Genomic DNA, 18,117 nt, shown 5'->3' with positions numbered 1-18,117 from the left:
CCCCCAGGATGGGTATAGAGATTCCTTAAAAATAAATAAAATCTTGAAAAAATAAAAATAATACAAATAAAAACCCCAAAAATGCTAAAAAAAAAAAAAAAAAGCAAATAATGGTAATAAGGGAAAAGCCTCACTTCTGCCCTCTTTTACCCATACATTCTCAACAGGGGTGATATCACCCCCCCCAGGGGGCACGATTGATTCTTGGGGGTCCTAGAAAATCCAATTTTTTTTGTTTAAAGCACAGATACACATACAGTCTATAAACAGATGTACAGTATATCTCTACAAGCATTTCCTGGGTGGGATATGGGGGCGATAAAAAAAAAGAAAGAAAGAAAGCGGCGCCTGGGTGGCTCAGTGCGTTGAGCTTCTGACTCGATTTCAGCTCAGGTCACAATCCCACGGTGGGATTCTCTCTCCCTCTGCCCCTCTCCGCTGTTCACACTCTCCCTCTAAAAGAACACAAATAGATCATTAAAAAAAAAAAAAGGTTGAGAAACACAGCTCTAACCCCTCTGCCGTGGTTAACTGGCTGTGGGTATGTCCTTCCAGACCCTTGAAAGGAATCCCCGGTTGTTTAACAGTGAAAGGAAACTGTTTCTGAACTCTGCGATGTGTTTGCTCTCCTCGATTCCCCGGGCTCCCCTCCGGTGGGGCGGGAGCAGATCGGAGGCACCCTTCCCCACGCATCCTGGAGACCCCTACTTCAGGGCCCGGATCCCCCTGCCTGGCGGCCTTCGGGCAGCTCCAGTGACCGGTCACTCTTGACCACGAGGGCAGATTCCTACAAGTGCAACTGGCGGGCGAGAGCGGCGGTGCTTTTCCAGTGGTCAGAGCTCCTGCCAGGTTTCTCATGTGACCTTCACGAGAATCCTGCGCAAGAGCTCTGGTGTGGAAACTGGCTCAGACACGGGAGACAGGCCTGGCCCAGTGAAGGCAGCCCAGCCAGCCTTGCACTTTCTGTCCCCCGCAGCCCCGGGGGCAGGTAAGTTTCCTGGGGCGGGCTCTGCCTGGGTGCTTTCGTCTGTGCAGCGAGGGCTCCCTCGTCTGCCCAGGACCAGCGGGGGGAGGGGGGGAGGGGGGTTCACTGCGGAGCCTTTTGCAAGGCCACCCCGCCTTGTCGCTTTGTCGCTGGAAGGGGGCGCTCTGTGCTGAGTGAAGTTTAAAGGGGATTGCAAGGGGCGCCTGGTGGCTCAGTCGGTTAAGCAACCGACGTCAACCCGGGTCACGATCTCGCGGTCCGTGAGTTCGAGCCCTGCGTTGGGCTCTGGGCTGATGGCTCAGAGCCTGGAGCCTGCTTCCGATTCTGTCTCCCTCTCTCTCTGCCCCTCCCCCGTTCATGCTCTGTCTCTCTGTCTCAAAAATAAAATAAACGTTAAAAAAAAATTAAAAAAAAAATAAAGGGGATTGCAAGAGGAGGACGACTCCAGCGGGGCAGTGAGGCTGCTGGGAACCCCGGGGAGACCCCCATGCTCACGTCAGTGGGGTGTCACAGCCTCCTGGACCCTCTCTTTTATCCATCATGTGCACTTCATCCCAGAACCAGACCCTGGAGCGTTCCTGGTTTACTTCCACTGACTCCTTAAACCATAACCGCCGCGTACACCAAACTATGGGGACCTGAGACCTGACTCACTGACTCCTCTTAAGAGTGCCCCTGGCTCAGCATTCTAAACAGGACTTCTCAGACTGTAATGTGCATAAGAATCACCGGGAATCTGGTTAAAATCTAGATTCTGAGGCCACAGGTAGGAGGGATCCTGTCTTTCTTTCTTTTTTCTTTTCTTTCTTTTTTTTAGTTTATTTTCAGAGAGAGCATGTGCATGAGTGGTGGAGGGGCAGAGAGAGAGAGAGAGAGAGAGAGAGAGAGAATCTCAAGCAGGCTTCATGCTGTCAGTGCAGAGCCCGAAGCTGGACTTGATCTCACGAACCTTGAGATCATGACCTGAGCCGAAATCAAGAGTTGTACACTCAACTGACTGAGCCACCCAGGCACCCCAGGGATCCCGTCTTTCTCCCAGCTCACGGACACCCGAGTTGCCCCTTTAAGGAGGAGGAGGCTGGGAGTGGCCAGGTTAACGGAAAGCCAAAGGAAGCAGTCTGGTTGTAAGTAGAGGGGAGTAACGGGGCCTACCCCCCCCTTCCTTCCCCTAGCAGCACAGTCCTACAGGATTCTGCTCTGATCTCAGCGTTTGGGCTCTTGGACGGATTGCGTGCTCTCCTGAAGAGTCCAGCTTGGCCCTTTGCAGAGAACGTCCTGGCACCTGTGACCATTCTGGAAGGAGCCAGCTTTGCGTTTAATGCGAAGAGGTATAGTTCTGGAACTGCAAGGAAATGGACATTTGTCTTTCCCCGCCCGCACACACACGTGCGAGAATAACTCCTCAACGTTCTTGGCTTTCGCGGCCATGAGCAAGTTGCTCCTTGGCGTTAAGAAGTGCCCTCCTTCCTTGATATGCTTTTCTGTGCAAATGAGCCTAGAGGAAGGACTATCTCATGTCATAAACATCTTAGTGTTTCAGATCGTCTCGGCCGGGGAGGGTGTGGGGTGGGGATGTCAAGGGGGATAGCACGAGAGCCCAGACCTCCTGGTTACTAACAGTAACCAAACCTTCAGTGAGGCGCGCTGTGGATCCGGGAGCCTTCGGAGCACTTTGGTTGTTATGCCCCCGGTCATCCTCAAAATGCCTCCACGAAGCACACACTGTTACTAATAGTATTCGTTGTGCACAAGGAAACTGAGGCCAAGAGAAGTGCAGGAATGTGCCTGAGGTCACAGAGCTAAAAAGAGGTAGAGTTGAGGTGTCAGGTGTAAGAGCCCAGAACCCTGGGCGGGGGCGGGGACACCCTGCTGCCGACTGCTCTAGCGACCGGGGAATATGAAGGGGCAGGAAGAGACCGGCTGGAAAAAGGAGGCACGGTGAGCCAATGCCCCTCATTTCCTTCTAAATTAAAAAAAATTTTAATGTTTATTTCTTTTTGAGAGAGAGAGAGACAGAGCATGAGCAGGGAAGGGTCAGAGAGAGAGAGAGAGAGGAGAGACTGAATCCAGAGCAGGCTCCAGGCTCTGAGCTGTTAGCCCCGATCTGGGGCTTGAACTCACAAACCGTGAGATCGTGACCTGAGCCGAAATCAGATGCTTAACCGACTGAGCCACCCAGGTGCCCCTACTACTGGATTTAGGCTTGGTCCTGGGTCCAGAGAACGGCCATGGGCAAACCTCACCATCTCTTCCAACTCCCATTTGTAGCCTGTGCCTGCGGAAGATGGCTGGCTTCCCCCTCTGCAGCTGATCTGGGCGTCAGAAAGCTCTGGACCCCGTGCCCAGGCACGCCTCTGTGTGAGCTTTCAGGGATGGGGAGTATAGGCTGCGAGTCCAGGAGTTACGTCATTTGGGGCCACCTCTCTGGACCTCAGTGTTCTTGTCCGCGACATGGCCTTCGTAGCTCTTATCCCCGAGGGCAGTTATGAGGATGCACCGAGTTAATACATAGAGGGAGCGTGCCCGTCGTGAATGCCCTCCAGAGTCATTCTTTGGCGTGACTGGGTGGGGAAGCAGAAAAATCTACTGAACGCCCGGCTCAGCTTGAGTTCGGGCCCCGGGGCGCCCGGGCCGCCTCCCCCTCTCCGTGGCCCGCTCGCTCACAAAGTCACCAGGGGATGCCAGAGGCGCTCTGCACAGAGCCCTGCTCCTCCTCAGGGCCCCCACCCTCCGCCGCACCTGATTTCACTGCCAGTCCCAGTGTGTCCAGCCAGAAGCTACCGCCAGCATCTGGAGCCTCCTTGGGGACCCAGGTTTCTCTCCATGGAACCGAGCTGCTTCGGCTGGATCGGTGCAGCCAGAGGAGGCGGGCAGAGACGGGCAGAGGTAGCAGGGGTGGGCAGAGGGGAGTGGAGGCAAGCGGAAGTGAGCAGAGGCAGGCAGAGGGGAGCCAAGCTGGCTGGGTGACCTTCAGGAGACACCCTCGCAGCCTCTGGGGGACGTGGCCCAGACGCCAGGGACCCAATGTGACGTCCTGAGATCGAGGCTGCCTGAGTGGAGCAAGGAATGTGCCAGCAAGGAACAGACAGCGTCTCAGGATCCGTTCACGCCATTCCCCAAGACCGAGGCCAGACTGAGCTCGTCTTTGAGGCTCTGGCTCTCCCCATTTCGAGGGCCTTCCGCCCAGTCCCGGGCAGGGGAAGTTGCTGGCCACGCTGCGGTATTCCAGCAACAACCCGCTGAAGGACAAACCCGGCCGTCCCTCCGCCATGTCGGGTGGGCCCCGGGCTCCGTGGCAGCCGCCACAACGGACGGGACCCTGTGGATGAAATTAGGTGTCAAAAGTGGATCAGCGTCTCAGCACCGAGAGCCCCCGGGGACTCAGGCCCCCACCCTGGGTTCCAGCCCGTCAGGAGGCTGGGGGACCAGACACAAGTCCCTTGCCTGCTCCAGGCCTCAGTTTCCCCACGCGTAAACAAAGGCCCGTGACCAGGTGTCCCCCAGCCCCACCTGCACGTAGTGCCAGGTGACGGGAGACTCGGACAGACCCGGTGCCCAACTTTATATTGAAAAGGGACAAGTGGAAACAGGAGGTTTGAGCCCCACACAGAACCAAAAGCAAAACAAAACAAAAACAAAAACAAAACCAAGCAGAAACACCTAGAGCACGACGTTTTAAAACCAAGAGGTAAATTCACAGAAGGGTATTAGTTTCTGGCAAACAGCCACGTAGAAAGTGTCCTGTCAGACAAGTCTAATGCTGTGACATGTTAGATCTGTTATTCCCTTTTGATCAAGCAGGCCTTGAATTACCTAAGGCAAGGCTCCCTCTGTATTTTTTCAGCCAGGGAGCAGCGGCAGTTGTGAGCTGGGCGTCAGAAATCCGACGAGCCTGGTGGTTGAGGCTGGATCCTTTCACTGTGCGGCTTGGTGACCCTGGGAAACTGGCCCGCCCTCCCTGGGCTTCCTCCACTTGCTTACATGTAAAACGGGACGATAGGAGCTGGGGCATGCTGGGTTCTTCCTGAGAGCCAGGCCTGAATTGAATCGCTTGGCTGGAATGAAGTGATTTAGTTCTGACAGCAGCCCCAGGGAGTAGGGGACTATTACTGTCATACCCATTTCACGGAAGGAGAAATGGAGGCTCAGGGTAGTTAAGGTTACTAACTTCCACGACGAGGTTACTAAGGTGACACGACGACTAAGTGCCGGGATCTGAGTCAGGGCAGCTTCTAACCCTGCCCTGTGTCCCCTGCTTCACAGAGGGGATGAAGTTCAAGGTCTCCAAGGAGTGCCTGAGGCCCAGAAAGTGCTCAAAACAGCCTAGGAAAAGGACCAAACCACAAAAATAAAAATCGCCTGGGAAAACCTCACCCATTTCGCGGCCCGTGGGCGTTGTACAGCAGCCTGACCGGGAAGAGGTTCCTCTTTGCCTCTCTCTGGGCTGATTCAAAAGGCAGAGATTCAGGCTAGGTTTTGCTTTTGCCATTTTTTTTTTTTAAAGCAGCCAAGAATGGCTGAGTGACGCAGGAGTTTCTGTCGTAGGATGATGAGTTACTTCCAAAGGGCAGAAACGAATCTAAATGCCAACATCAGCCTGGGCTCCCTGGAGGACAGATGGTAGCTGGTACTGAGCAGGTGCCCTGCTGAGGCTCCCTGCCTGGAGACCTCGGCTCCCTCTCTGGCTCCCCTGCGGGTGTTCGAACTTCGGAGGGAACGCGGAACAAGGAGCCAAGGCCTGATTTGGGGCAGGGCGGAGGCAGCTCGGTGCCGTGTCCAAGCGTCACGGGGCACCGGTCCTCCCCAGGGTGGGGAGGCCGCTGCGTGGGGGGCTTCTGCACTGAACCCCGCAGAGGGGTCCAGCCGCAAGCCCGGGTTTCGGGGTCAGGTGGTGAGCTGGGCAGGAGTCCTATCCAGGAGCTGATTAGTTTAAACTGTGGCATCACAGGAATTACAGGGCAAGTTTCCAGTAACCAGCACCACCAAAAAGAAAAAAACAAAAACAAAAACAAAAACGTGCCCTGCTGGAAATACCCTAATGCTCACATTAAGAAAGGGAGAATAGTAAAGTGCCATGTACAAGTCAATTTCTCTTCATTACCCAAGACACGTGTATGTTCATTCATTCATTCTCACGCTCATTCATTCAGCCAGGTGGGATCACCTAGCTGGAGCTAAGTGTGTGCTCAGGGCATCAGCAAAGGAGGGGACCCCCACCCAAAGTTCAGCTTTAATAGATTTTTTTTTTCCTGCATCTTATAATCTGAAAATCTTAGAATAGTCTTAAAAAAAAAACTTTTTTAGCATATGTATATATTTTGTGTTTTGTGTCCACTATTATTTTATACTTTGCAAAATTTTAAGGTTTTAATTTATTTTGAGAGAGAGAAAGCACAAGTGGGGAAGGAGCAGAGAGAGAGAGAGAGAGAGAGAGGGAGAGAGAGAATCCCAAGAGAGAATCCCGCATCCCTGACGCGGGGCGCGAACTCACAAACTGTGAGATCATGACCTGAGCCAAAGGTGGACGCTTAACCGACTGAGCCACCCAGGCGCCCCTATATTTTGGAGTTGGGGACTCTGTTATCTTTACAAGGCTCCAGACCTCAACAGTGTCTCATTGTGGTCCCATATTCAACAAGCATTGGCACACGCATTGTGCTAGGTACTGGGACATAGCCGCTGTCTTAGAGTTTTCCAGAGAAACAGAATCGATAGGATATAGATATAGGTATAGGTATAGATATAGGTATAGATATAGATAAATTTCTATAGAGAGAGACAGGCTTATCATAAAACATTGAATGATATAATTATGGCAGATGACAAGTCCTCAGACCTGCGTATGGTAAGCTGGAGACCCAAGCCTTCCTGATGTTTCCATTCAAGTCCAAAAGCTAGAAAAATCCAATGCCCCAGCTTGAAGGCAACCCCTTACTCACAGGAGGGTCAGGCCTTGTGCTGTGTTTGGGTCATCAGTGGATTGGGATGACTGGAGAGGGCAGTCTGTTTGACTCGGTCTATCCGTTCGAATGTGTGTCTCGTCCCCAAACATCCTCACAGATGCCCCTGGGAGACTGTGTGACCAAATATCTGGGTGCCCTGTGGCCCGGCCAAGTCACCAGAGGAAACCTTCTAGCTGGGAGCGCAACTGTTTTGTTAACTATGTGCTCGGTTGTCCAATGGTGCCATTGGGAGAAAAAGGAAGGAGGAGGCATCTGGGGAAAATCAAGAAGCGAGTGAACAGACCTGGGAAGAGAGATGAGTCAGAGACAGAGAAGAGGTAAGATTTGGAGCTTCTGGGGGCACCTGGGTGGCTCAGTCGGTTAGGCGTCTGACTCTTGATTTTGGCTCAGGTCGTGATCTCACGGTTCGTGGATTCCAGCCTTGCATCGGGCTCTGTGCTGACAGCATGGAGCCTGCTTGGGATTCTCTCCGACCCTTCTCTGCACGCACGTGCGCGCACGCTCGTGCTCTCTCTCTCAAAATAAAGAAATAAACGTTAGAAAAATAGCAGAAAATAGCAGAAAGTAATGGGCGATCATCATCCCGATCTGCTCAGTCTACACCTGCTGTCCTGGTGGTGTCCCGGTTGGTTCCGCCTTTGGGCCCAATCAAAGTGCCCCAACTAGACCATAAATCATACGATCCCCGTCAGTCCTCGGGCACTTTCTGAGCTGCCCGCGTGTTCCCCACGGCTGGGAAAGGTTGCGTGTTGGCTAACTGATATCCTTCCAACCCTACTAGGGCGCCGCTCTTAGGGTCCTGGAATCAGGCTGATTCAGGTGACCCAGGAATCACCAACCACCATGGCCCCATCACCGTCTGCGAAGTTGTTCCAGAAACTGCCACGTGTCAGGCACTGTCCTGGGCACAGGAGTCGGGGGAGGGGGGTGGGGATGAGCTACGAGGATGAACCGCATCTGGAGGACAGACCAGTAAGCAGCTAATTATAGCGCAGCGTGATGAGGGCTTTGAGGGAAGGAAGCCCGGCGGCTCAGGAAGCCCCACGAAGAAGTGCCTTTTTATCACTGGCCATTGCTGCGGGCGAGTCTTTCTGAGGTGTTCAATATTAATTAATGAGCAGTAATTGAGCACCTGGCCCCCTGCCTTCACCCTCACCCCCCTGCCGTCCACCGTCCACACAGCCAGCAAAAGAGATCCTTTTCAAGTAGGCAGCTGAGGAGGTCACTGTCTTCTTTCAACAGCCCCATGCTTCCCACGACGGGAGACTAGCATCCGGGTCCCTGTCCTACCCGCTCTGGCCGCTGGCTACTTCTCTGAGCACGTTCCCCTTGCTAGTGGGGTGTAGATGAGAGAATGCACTCCGGCTATGGGGACTCAGGGAGGTAGAGAGTTAAGCCCAGTGTGAGAAGCTAGGGGGCAAAACGTGCGCTCCAGGGAAGGATGGGCTGACCTGTAAGGTAGTGAGTTCCCTGTCACCGGAGGTATGCGAGCAGAAGAAGGGTGCCGACTGGGAACACCCGCGAAAGAATTACAACTTTAAAAGAGGAGCTTCTGCAAGCTGAAACTTAAGGTCTGTTTTAATATGTTATCCTGTGATAAAGGCGTTTTGCTTATAGATGGACGTGCTCCCCTCCTGTCTTCTCAGAGTTTTCCGCAAGAGAAGAAACACTCGTCTAAGCTGAATCAGCTTTCAGGACCTCACTGGGTGACAGGGCAGCTGGCAGAGTCACCGGGCTGCTCCTTTCTGGCACACTGTTTCCCCAGACTGGAGAAAGGACCGTCGGACGGAGCCCCGGCTGGCTGGTCGTCTGTTGTCTCTCTACTATTTTATTTTTCTATCAAATTCTCACCTAGCACTTGCTGTGTACAAGGCACCCCGCTAAGTGTCCTTTCTAACTCAAATAACCCCCAGAGAAACTCTAGCTGGTAGGTACTCTGATCATTCCCATCTTACAGATGAGGACACTGAGGACACAGAGGTTGAGGACCCTGTCCAGGGTCACACAGATAGGCTGGGAGAGACCAGGATTTGAACCCAGGCGGTGCAGTTCTAGACCATATTCTCAACCACGACAGCCATCATGCCACCCTCTTTTTTCCCTGAAAGCTTTGGTTTTTGATGTCTTAGCTTTGGTTTCATTGGAACATAAGTGCCTCCCCCTGGGAGTGTGCTCTGCCTATGGCTTATTTTGCAGGCTTTGGGACCAGTGCTGCAGGGTCTTTCTCTCTGGGCTGTGCTCTCTCACCAGGCACCAGCCGGTGCAGAGACCTGACCTGGGTCATAGGAGGCCAGGGAAGTGGCTGTCTCGTCGAGTCCTCCTGTTCATCCTGGGGATTCCAACGGAACCACCACTTCCGGAGAAGTTTCCTCCGCCCTCTTCCCTGCCCTGCCCTTGGGTGTTAGGCGAGGCCGGGCTATGCTGCAGGAACAACCAACCTCGAATCTCAGCAGGACATCACCGCTAAGGTTCGTTTCTCAGTCATGCCAAGAGTCCCCCGCAGATCCAGGCAACCCCGCAGAACCCTGTGCCCCAATTCCAGGTTATTCCCTGCTTGTGATCACACCTTCTCCACACATCTGCCTCAAGAGGGGAGTGAGAGCTGGAGAACCATGGAGAACTGCATGGGGTGGGGCGTCGTGTATGCTCGCGTTTCATTGGTCAGAACAAGTCACGTGACTCCAAAAATGCCCAGGCAGGAGAGGACTAGACACAGGTGATCACTAGTCTTGTCTTCCACACCAGACCAGGTTTCCTTCTAATTGTTCTCACATCCACGTGTACCTTCCTTTTATGTGTCGGGCTGTAGTGACGTACTGGTGTGATTCCATGATAGACGGCCCTCCTTCCCCCATCTCCATTAGAGTTTAACTTCCGTGAGGCGGGAGCCATGTCTCCATGTAAGTATTGCTGAATGAGTAGGTGAATAGATGAGTGGATGGATGGGCGGACAGGTGGTTGGATGGATGGATGGATGGATGGATGGACAGATGGATGGCTGGATGGATGAATGGATGGACAGATGGTTGGATGATGGATAAATGGGTGGTTGGTTGGATGGATGAATAGATAGATAGATGGATGGATAGATGGATGGATGGATGGATGGATGGACAGACGGATGGATGGATGGATAGATGGATGGACAGATGGATGGATGGATGGATGGATGGATGGATGGATGGATGGACAGATGGATGGTTGGATGGATGAATGGACGGACAGATGGTTGGATGAATGGATAAATGGATGGTTGGTTGGTTGGATGGATGAATAGATGGATGAATGGATGGATGGATGGATGGATGGATGGATGGATGGTTGGATGATAAAGGGTGGCGGTGAGCCCTTTCTTTGCATGAAAGATGATGGTATTCACAATTTAGCATTACTTGGATGTGTCTGCTCTTTCCTCCCAAGTTTCAGAACTAATCCTTATAAGAGTTAATTAAGACTTCCTAGGGGATTAACATCTGAGGCTTTTTTGGAAGATTAATTATCATTTGGTGTTAATGATGCAGCCAAACTCTCAGGAGAAGTTGTAATCTCTGAACTCAGGCCCTGCTTCCTGCCTCAGTCCCAGCTTCGCTGACCTGCTGGTCCTCCCGTGGCCACGAAGGACAATGGGTGTCTGAAGCCACGCTGGGGAGTGCTCCTTGTCTCCATCCTATTATGGCTGCAGCTTCCCTGGACCATGAGCTCTGAGTATGGAAGGGATGGAAGAGACAGGTGGTACAGTTAGGACATCAGCAGAAAACGTATTCTCCATTTGAGGCCAGAATGTGGCATTAAATGCGTCTGATTTTCAGATGGCCGAGGAGGAGTCAGGGGCCCCTTCCAGGGCAGAGAAGAAGGGAGAGGATGCTAAACCTTCACCATCCTCTTTCCTCATAGAACCTCAGCCTTCTCTACAGTGTCATCGAAGCTTCGTCGTCCCTGTGGCTCTGACACTTTGTGAGAAGTCACTTGGGGGTGAGTTCTCAGGGGGGTGGTACGAGAAGGGTTTAAAATTAGTCACAATCGTCTGTGATCTCATCCGTTGGTTGAACTGCCGGGGAGGCGAGTTTCATCAGAGGCCACGTCAAACCATCTCTCCTCTCCGTCGTTCAACATGATTTTATGATAAACAGAGCTGTCGCACGGGGTGGTGATCAGCCATGTCACTATCATTGTCAGGTTCTCCCACCTGGGGACACGTGGCAGACCTCTACCTCTCACCTCCTGCCAATGCAGCCATGGACTTGCCTTGTCCAGTGGGAGGTGAGAAGAAGTGACATGTCATGTGTTATGACACATGTGATGCTCTGGGCAGAAATTTTTGAGTCGTTGGGCAATTCACCTTTTGCCTCCTTCTCCTGCCCCAGTAACTGGTAACCCTCCAGACAGGAGGCCTCAATGGCCCAGATGCACGAATGAGGAGTCTGATGGACTCCTTCCCGCTGGATAACCTATCCCGAAGGATAACCTTCCCGCTGACCTCCAGGGGCCACGCAGGGTGAGGGAAACTATGCTTCCGTTGTGTTTAGGCACTCAGGTTTTCAGTCGTTCGTTCCTGCAGCGTAGCCTAGCCCCTCCTGCCGGAAGTGAGTCCCAGTGTGGACAGCAGACCCCCTGGGAGGCGCTGCGGAGCACGTTCCAAGGGCAGGTTCTCTGGAATCAGGCGGTCCTGGGTCTGATCCCTGCTGTGCCTCTTCGAGGCTGAGCCCCTAGAGACAAGTTACTTGACATCTCTGGGCCTCCTTTCCTTTCTCTGAAAAGTGAAGCCGGGACCCGTCTCACAGAGTCCTTTGCCAGGACCCGGTGAGAAAATAAAAGAGCCGGGCGTGGTTCCTCCCGTTGAGTAAACTCCGTAAATGTTGATGGAGCCAGAGTGCAAACGTATAAGTTCCTTTGCTGTGCTACGCAGTTCAATCTATGTCAAGCCGCGAGTTATAAGCCAGTCAGTTTAGGGGCGCCTGGGTGGCTCAGTCGGTTAGGTGTCCGACCTCGGCTCGGGTCAAGATCTCGAGGTTTGTGAGTTCGAGCCCCGCGTCGGGCTCGTGCTGACAGCTCAGAGCCTGGAGCTTGCTTCGGATTCTGTGTCCCTCTCTCGCTCTGCCGCTCACCTGCTCCTGCTCTTGTGTCTCTCTCTCTCTCTTAAGAATAAATAAGACCGTAAAAGAAAAAAAATAGAAGCCAGTCCGTTTAGTGTTGTCTGTTTTGCCCGGTGATATCTCCTCGCTCCAGCAGGGCAGGGGGACAAGTGTGACCGTCTTCAATCTCTGTTGGCATCTGCTGAGTCTTCCGTATTGCCGTCTCGCTTCTGGTCAGGTGCCCACACCTGCCACGGCCAGAACGGCCTTCCTTCCTGAGAAGACATTCCACATCCCCCTCCCGTCTCCGGGCTTCTGGAAATTTCTCCACAGAAGGTCCCGTTGTCCTGGGCTAGCTACCAGAGCCCCTGGGAGGCTGTGTGCCCCCTCTGGCTGGACACACCTCTCTATTCTGCTCTCCCTCCGTGCCGGAGGCTCGCTCTTGCTGTGGGAACAGGGACACTGCTATTTCAGCTTTGGAATTCCTTAAATCTACCTGCTTTAGGGTGGGCTGGCGGGGGTGGGGGGGGGCGGCTGTCAAGTTCATTGATTTCTTCAGATGTTCCTCCACCCCCAGGGCCTATGGACCTAATCTCGGAAAGACAGTTTGGCTTTCTGAGCCAATATGAACAAATATGGCCCCAGCGCGTCATGTCTCCCGGAAGGAGATTTGGGGACCCGGGCGATGGGCTCACAAGTACCTTTTCTCTGTCTGCTTCCACGTCCTTTCCTGGAGGCAATGGATGCCATATGTTGGAGCCGCTCAGAAGGTAAGGAAGGGTCAGGGGGTAACAGGAAATACCAGCGAAAAACAATAATTGGTGTGTATTTAAAATTATCACCCCACATCATTAGCTATTACTATAATTGTTATTACTATAATCATTGGAGACATACTGAGTTATGGGTTCTTTTATTAATAAGTGAACTCCCTTCACCTCGTGCTCCCCTATCCAAATAATACCCACTTAATTAAGGCTTAAGTTTTGCCTTGCTGCCTCAAAAAACCATTTCCCGACCTCCAGCCCACACGTTTCTTCCCTCCTCTCAGCTCCTGTCTTGCCCACCCTCTCTGGTAGGGATCAGGATCTATTTTAAATGAGCATTCCCCCGGTGTATGTCTCGCTTTGCTCTCTTGTGCCGGTTACCCGGGGCAGCAAGCAGCCCCCAGATTCACGCTGGGGTGATCCTCGTATTATGTTTAAGGCACGTGTGGCTCAGGGATTAGGGGTGGGTAGAACCCCGACGGTTTGTGTCCGTGCCAGGATACCTGGGACTCTTCTCTGCCCCCACCTCCCACCCCCCACCGAAGGTGGCAGTGACTTGATGGCTGGGGTAGGAATCATCTGGAGACGTCTCTACTCACACGTCTGGCGTTCGATGGTGACTGTTGGCCAGAACGCCTACACCTGACCTCTCCATGCGGACTGGGCTTCCTCCTATCATGGCAGTGTCAGACTTCTTACTGGACGGCTCGGGGCTCCAAAGGACAGTGCCCCACGGTCACCAGGCAGAAGTACTACCCCTATTATGATCTAGCCTGGATGCCGCACGTCACCGCCGCACCTTCTGTCCCGAGCTGCCCAGGTTCATGGGGGAGAAATGGAGACCCCCACCTGTCTGTGGGAAGAGTGTCAAAGACACGCTCTATTTGGGATGGGAGGTGTTGTAGCGATCTTCGGAAAATACCATCTGCCATGGATCCTGGATACTACCCCCCCCCACCCCGCCCCCGCCCCCAGGGATGGAGATCCTGACTTAATTCTCCTTGAATCTTTTCCAGATCTCTCTTGAAAATAATACACGCTCAGCAATACTTATTGGGTGATTAACTGGCCTGTGATCGAGACAGCCGCCTGACTGTTTTGGGTTAAAGCAAGTGGAGTGGAATAGCATTTCGTAATGGACGAATCACTCAGATATATGTATTAACCAACTATCACTTAAATACCACAGCAACCCTGCCAAGGAGGTGTTGGTAGCCCCATACACGAGTTCCCTGAAGTCTCAGAGCGTCTAGGTAACGTGTCTAATGTCAACGCAGCTGGTAAAGGACAGATTTGAATCCAGGATCTGCCCCTCAGCCCAGGACTCGTCCCCACCTCGAGTGGCAAAAGCCCAGTGGAAACAAAGGTGACCAAGAAAAAAAAAAAAAAAAAGGCAGGTAAGTGTAACTCTTCAGCCGTTTGTCTCGAAGGTTTTGCCGATCCCTGATCCAACATCTGCAGGCTGTTTCTACTTCCTGCTGAGCCCCTTTCCAGAAGGCTCCGTCTGGAAAGGACTCCAAATTCAGCACGGAAAGCCCGGCTCCTGGTAACCGAAGATGGTTGGCAAATGGTCTTTGAACAAACCTCTCTCATGAAATGCTGGGTCGGTTTCACAAGTACATAAAATAACAACGGAATCAAAGACATAAACAAGAACAAGCCTGTAATCGTCACAAAGCGGGCAGGCGTGGGGGAAGGAAGGCGGCTTCTGATGCTCTGGCCCCTCCTGTTTTCTTTGCAGGCGAGTCCAACGCTCTGGCCATCTGTTCCTTGTTGTGGGTGGTTAAGTGAAATGGGCTGCCAATACAAATAGCCCCACTTGAGGTTTGTTTGCATAAATTGTTTTGAAAGCTTCATGACGAATTTTCAGGATTACTTGCAGTGGTGGGGACCTCGGTGGAGGCGGAAATATAAATTTAGAGATGCCAGTTGGAATCTATTAATTTCCTTGAAGCCCATCGCCCTGGCTCTGCTGCTCGACTGGCTGTGTGACCTTGGGCAGGTGAATTAACCTCTCTGGTCTTTAGGCTCCCCATCTGCTCGATGGGAGGTGATAGGCATTGTGGACACCTCATGGGACTATGAATTTGAAACAAGATGAGGCGGACGAAATGCTTAGCGCGGGGATCGGCGCGCGGCGCGAGCTCGGGAAAGGAAGCGATCGGAGCCTTTCTGTTGAAATGAGAGGAAGGGTGGCCCCATTCGGTGCTCAGAGGCAGACAGCCCTGGGGTGGTGGGCCAGCGACGTGACACGCTAGCCGGGTGACCTTGGGAAACATAGCTTCTCTCTGAACCTCGGGTTTTAAATTCGGGGAATGGGGCTTAATCAGGGGTCATGAAGGCTACACGAGGCCACGTGCGAAGCACAGAGCACGATGTCAAGTGTTCACAACGGCTGCCACGGTGATTATTCCACGAAGGCCATGGCTAGGCTACCGCTGGCTTGGGTTTGAGGTCTTTACTCTCTAGGCCTGGGATGGCGCACCCCCGTTCCGTCCCCTGTGCCTTCTCTGTTGCTTCCGATCTTGGTTGGAGCCACCCGGAGTGCAGTTTGTTCAGAAGGAGCGAGACGGGGGCGCGCCTAGGAGGGGAGGCACAGGAGTGTCACAAGGGCACTTGACGGCCGTGCTCTGGACTCTGGCAGGGAAGACATTAAGGCCACCGCCTGCCTGCGCATGCTCAGCTGGTAAAGAAAGAAGACGCACAGAGCGAGGTGGAGAGAGGGAGACACAGCGCAGAACAGCCCGCGGCCAAATGTCGCCAAGCTTGCGCTGGATTCCGGACCCCCCCAGTGCTGCTGGCGTCTCATGGCGCACGGCGAGGGGTCTCCAGGGAGAGCCCGTTTCAGGTCAGTTGTCTTGGGGTAAGAGGGAGAAAGAGACAGACAGGAGGGAGAGAGAAGTAACGAGAACGTGAGACGAAGGAGGACTGAGCGAGAAGCAGAGAAGAGACACAGAGAGCCGGGGAAGAGACAGAAAGAGCGACGGGAAAGAGGCAGAGATAGAGTCAGAGGGACATGGGAGAAAGAGAAGAGGCGTGGAGAGAGCGAGAGAAGGAGAGAAACCCAGAGGGACACGGACAAGGACGGACACAGAGAAGGTGAGACAGAGAGATGGAGAGAGACAGGGAGAGACGCGCATAGCTATACAGAGAGAGAGAGACACGCGTGCAGAGAGTGCAATAGGGACACGCAGGGGTGGGACAGCAGAGGGAGAGGTGGAGGGATGAACAGAGATAGAGACCGAAGAGAAAAGGAGGGCGCAAAGGCTGTCCACGGCTCCCAGAACCCGAGCAAACGACGCAGTCCGCTCGCTCTTGGATTCAGAGCCGCACGCTCAGGGGCCATCACAGGTGGTGACGGGCGGTGACCCCCATCCTGTCCCTGGGACACCCGCCGCCCATCTGCCCCCCGGCCTGGCGCACCGGCCAGACCTTTTTCTGGCTCCCGGGGGCCGGGCCCGGTTCTTTCGTCTCCCTGCCGCATGGCCCCGTCTCCTAGTGCACACGGAGAACGGCCCAGAAGGAGCAAAGGGCCAGGGCTCGTGGCCGTGCCCGTCGGAGCATTTCTACCGATGACAGTTAAATTGCCGGGGCCTCTGTTCTTCATTGACATCACAGACGGGAGAGTCCTCCGACGACCTCCCCCAAATGAAAGCCAGCTGCCCCCCATCCCATCCGTTGTGCCTTCTTGCTTCCTTTCAGACGGTCTTCTGACTTTCAGCTCCAACCTGCCGTCTGCCTTGACAGGCTGGAGTGCTTAATGATGTTTTATTGTGTGATTTCACCAAACCCTAGAGTTTTTCACTTATTTGAAGCTAATGGACGAAATCTGGACCCATTTGCCAAAACGAGCCCCGTTGTGGCGAGGAGCAGAGTGGTCACACATAAATCAGAGTCTCAGGTAAAAGATTAGGTTTCTCCTGCATCGGAGCCAGCGACAGGCCGTATTTCTACGCGATTGGTATGTGTAGAACCAACGGCCGTCACCAGGCATGTTTGAAACTCGCTTTCCTACCGGGAAGGATGCGGGGCAAACTAGTGCCCTGGGTTCTGTGATAAATGTCTGCCTAACCTCTGTTGTATGTGAGTCCTGGAGGCATCTGTAGCTGGCAGGCACGCTCCGGAAAGCAATCACATCCTGGTAGGGGACGTGCCTATCATTTGAAGTAGAGAGTGGACCAGTGGGCGAGGTTCTGGGGGGGTATGCCTACCAGCGGGGGGGTGCACTCTCTCGGCAGTGTGGAGTAGGTGACTCAGAGGCAAAGCTTCACATCTGGGTAGGTGTGAGAGCGGCGGCTCTCGGCCGGAGATGATTGTGCCTTCTGTGGGACCCTCGACAACGTCAGGAACATTTTCAGTTGCCATAACTGGGAAGGGAGGGTGCCAGGGATGCAGCTAAGCGTCATACCATGGACAGGACAGCTCCCCACAACGCAGAATGATCTGGCCGAAAATGTCAGTCCTGCTACTGAAGAATCCTGTTTTACGTGGAGGGAAACAGTGTGGTGATATATATGATCCAGATGACTGGGCGGACAGGTACAGCTGTGCAGGTTGCGCATTGGCCAATTCCAGTGGGTGCTGGTCACATTGCCTCTGGGGAACACGGGCCTCCCGGAGCTGGGCAGCGCAAAAGTCCTTGGGTGGGGGGGAGCAAAGTACGGAGTACGAACCAAGTTGGGAGTACGAGCAAAGACTCAAAGGCAGGACAGTTTGTGTTTGGTTTGCCTTGAGCAGAAGATGCCTGGAGGAGATTGGAAGGCAGTGAAAAGTTAGGGTTGGGTCTAGGAGCTCGGACTTCGTTCTGTGAGCAGTGGGGAGCCACGGAAGGTTTTGGGAGATAGCATGAAATGAGATGTGCTTCGGAAAGACTCGGTGAGCAGCAATCCGTAACGTAGCTGAAAGTCGTCATGGGCGGAGAAAGAGCAGGGGAGGCTGGGAGAAGGGACGCCAGCAAGAGAGGCGCTCCGTGGCCTGTGGGATTAGAAGAGATGGGCCCGGGGAGCAGACACATCGCGGAGGCCAGTCACGGGGTGAGGAGGGCAGCGAGGATACCCGTACCACCGGGGCCACCAACTCCAAGCCCCTCTTGGATTGACCCCGAGTAGACCCTCCCGCCGGCTTCAGCGTGAAACTGAACACCCTGCGCAGGTGGCCCCGAGGCCCGTGTAACAAACACGGTGCTGTTTTGAGTTATTTGTCCTTTTCATTTGTGGTGACAAGGGGACCCAGAGAGAGAAGCGAGAGCACGCCCGCAGCCCGCCTGAGGATCCGGGGATACCACCCTCCGAGAGCACAGAAGAGAGTTTTAGGTGTTTGCTGTCATGGTG

General features: G+C 53.6%; 1 long non-coding RNA gene across 1 annotated transcript; it reads left to right on the top strand.

The window, feature by feature from the left end:
- The first annotated feature begins 12,511 nt into the window (after window positions 1-12,511).
- LOC111558070 lies at window positions 12,512-14,641 on the top strand. Its single transcript, XR_002738616.2, has 2 exons — window positions 12,512-12,790; window positions 13,804-14,641. It is a non-coding gene; the product is annotated as an uncharacterized LOC111558070 (long non-coding RNA).
- The last annotated feature ends 3,476 nt before the right edge of the window (window positions 14,642-18,117 follow it).

This window comes from Felis catus, chromosome E2 (assembly GCF_018350175.1).
Source record: "Felis catus isolate Fca126 chromosome E2, F.catus_Fca126_mat1.0, whole genome shotgun sequence".
NCBI classification, from domain to species: domain Eukaryota; kingdom Metazoa; phylum Chordata; class Mammalia; order Carnivora; family Felidae; genus Felis; species Felis catus.
Note: the sequence above shows the minus strand (reverse complement) of the source record. Positions and strands in the feature narration are given on the sequence as shown.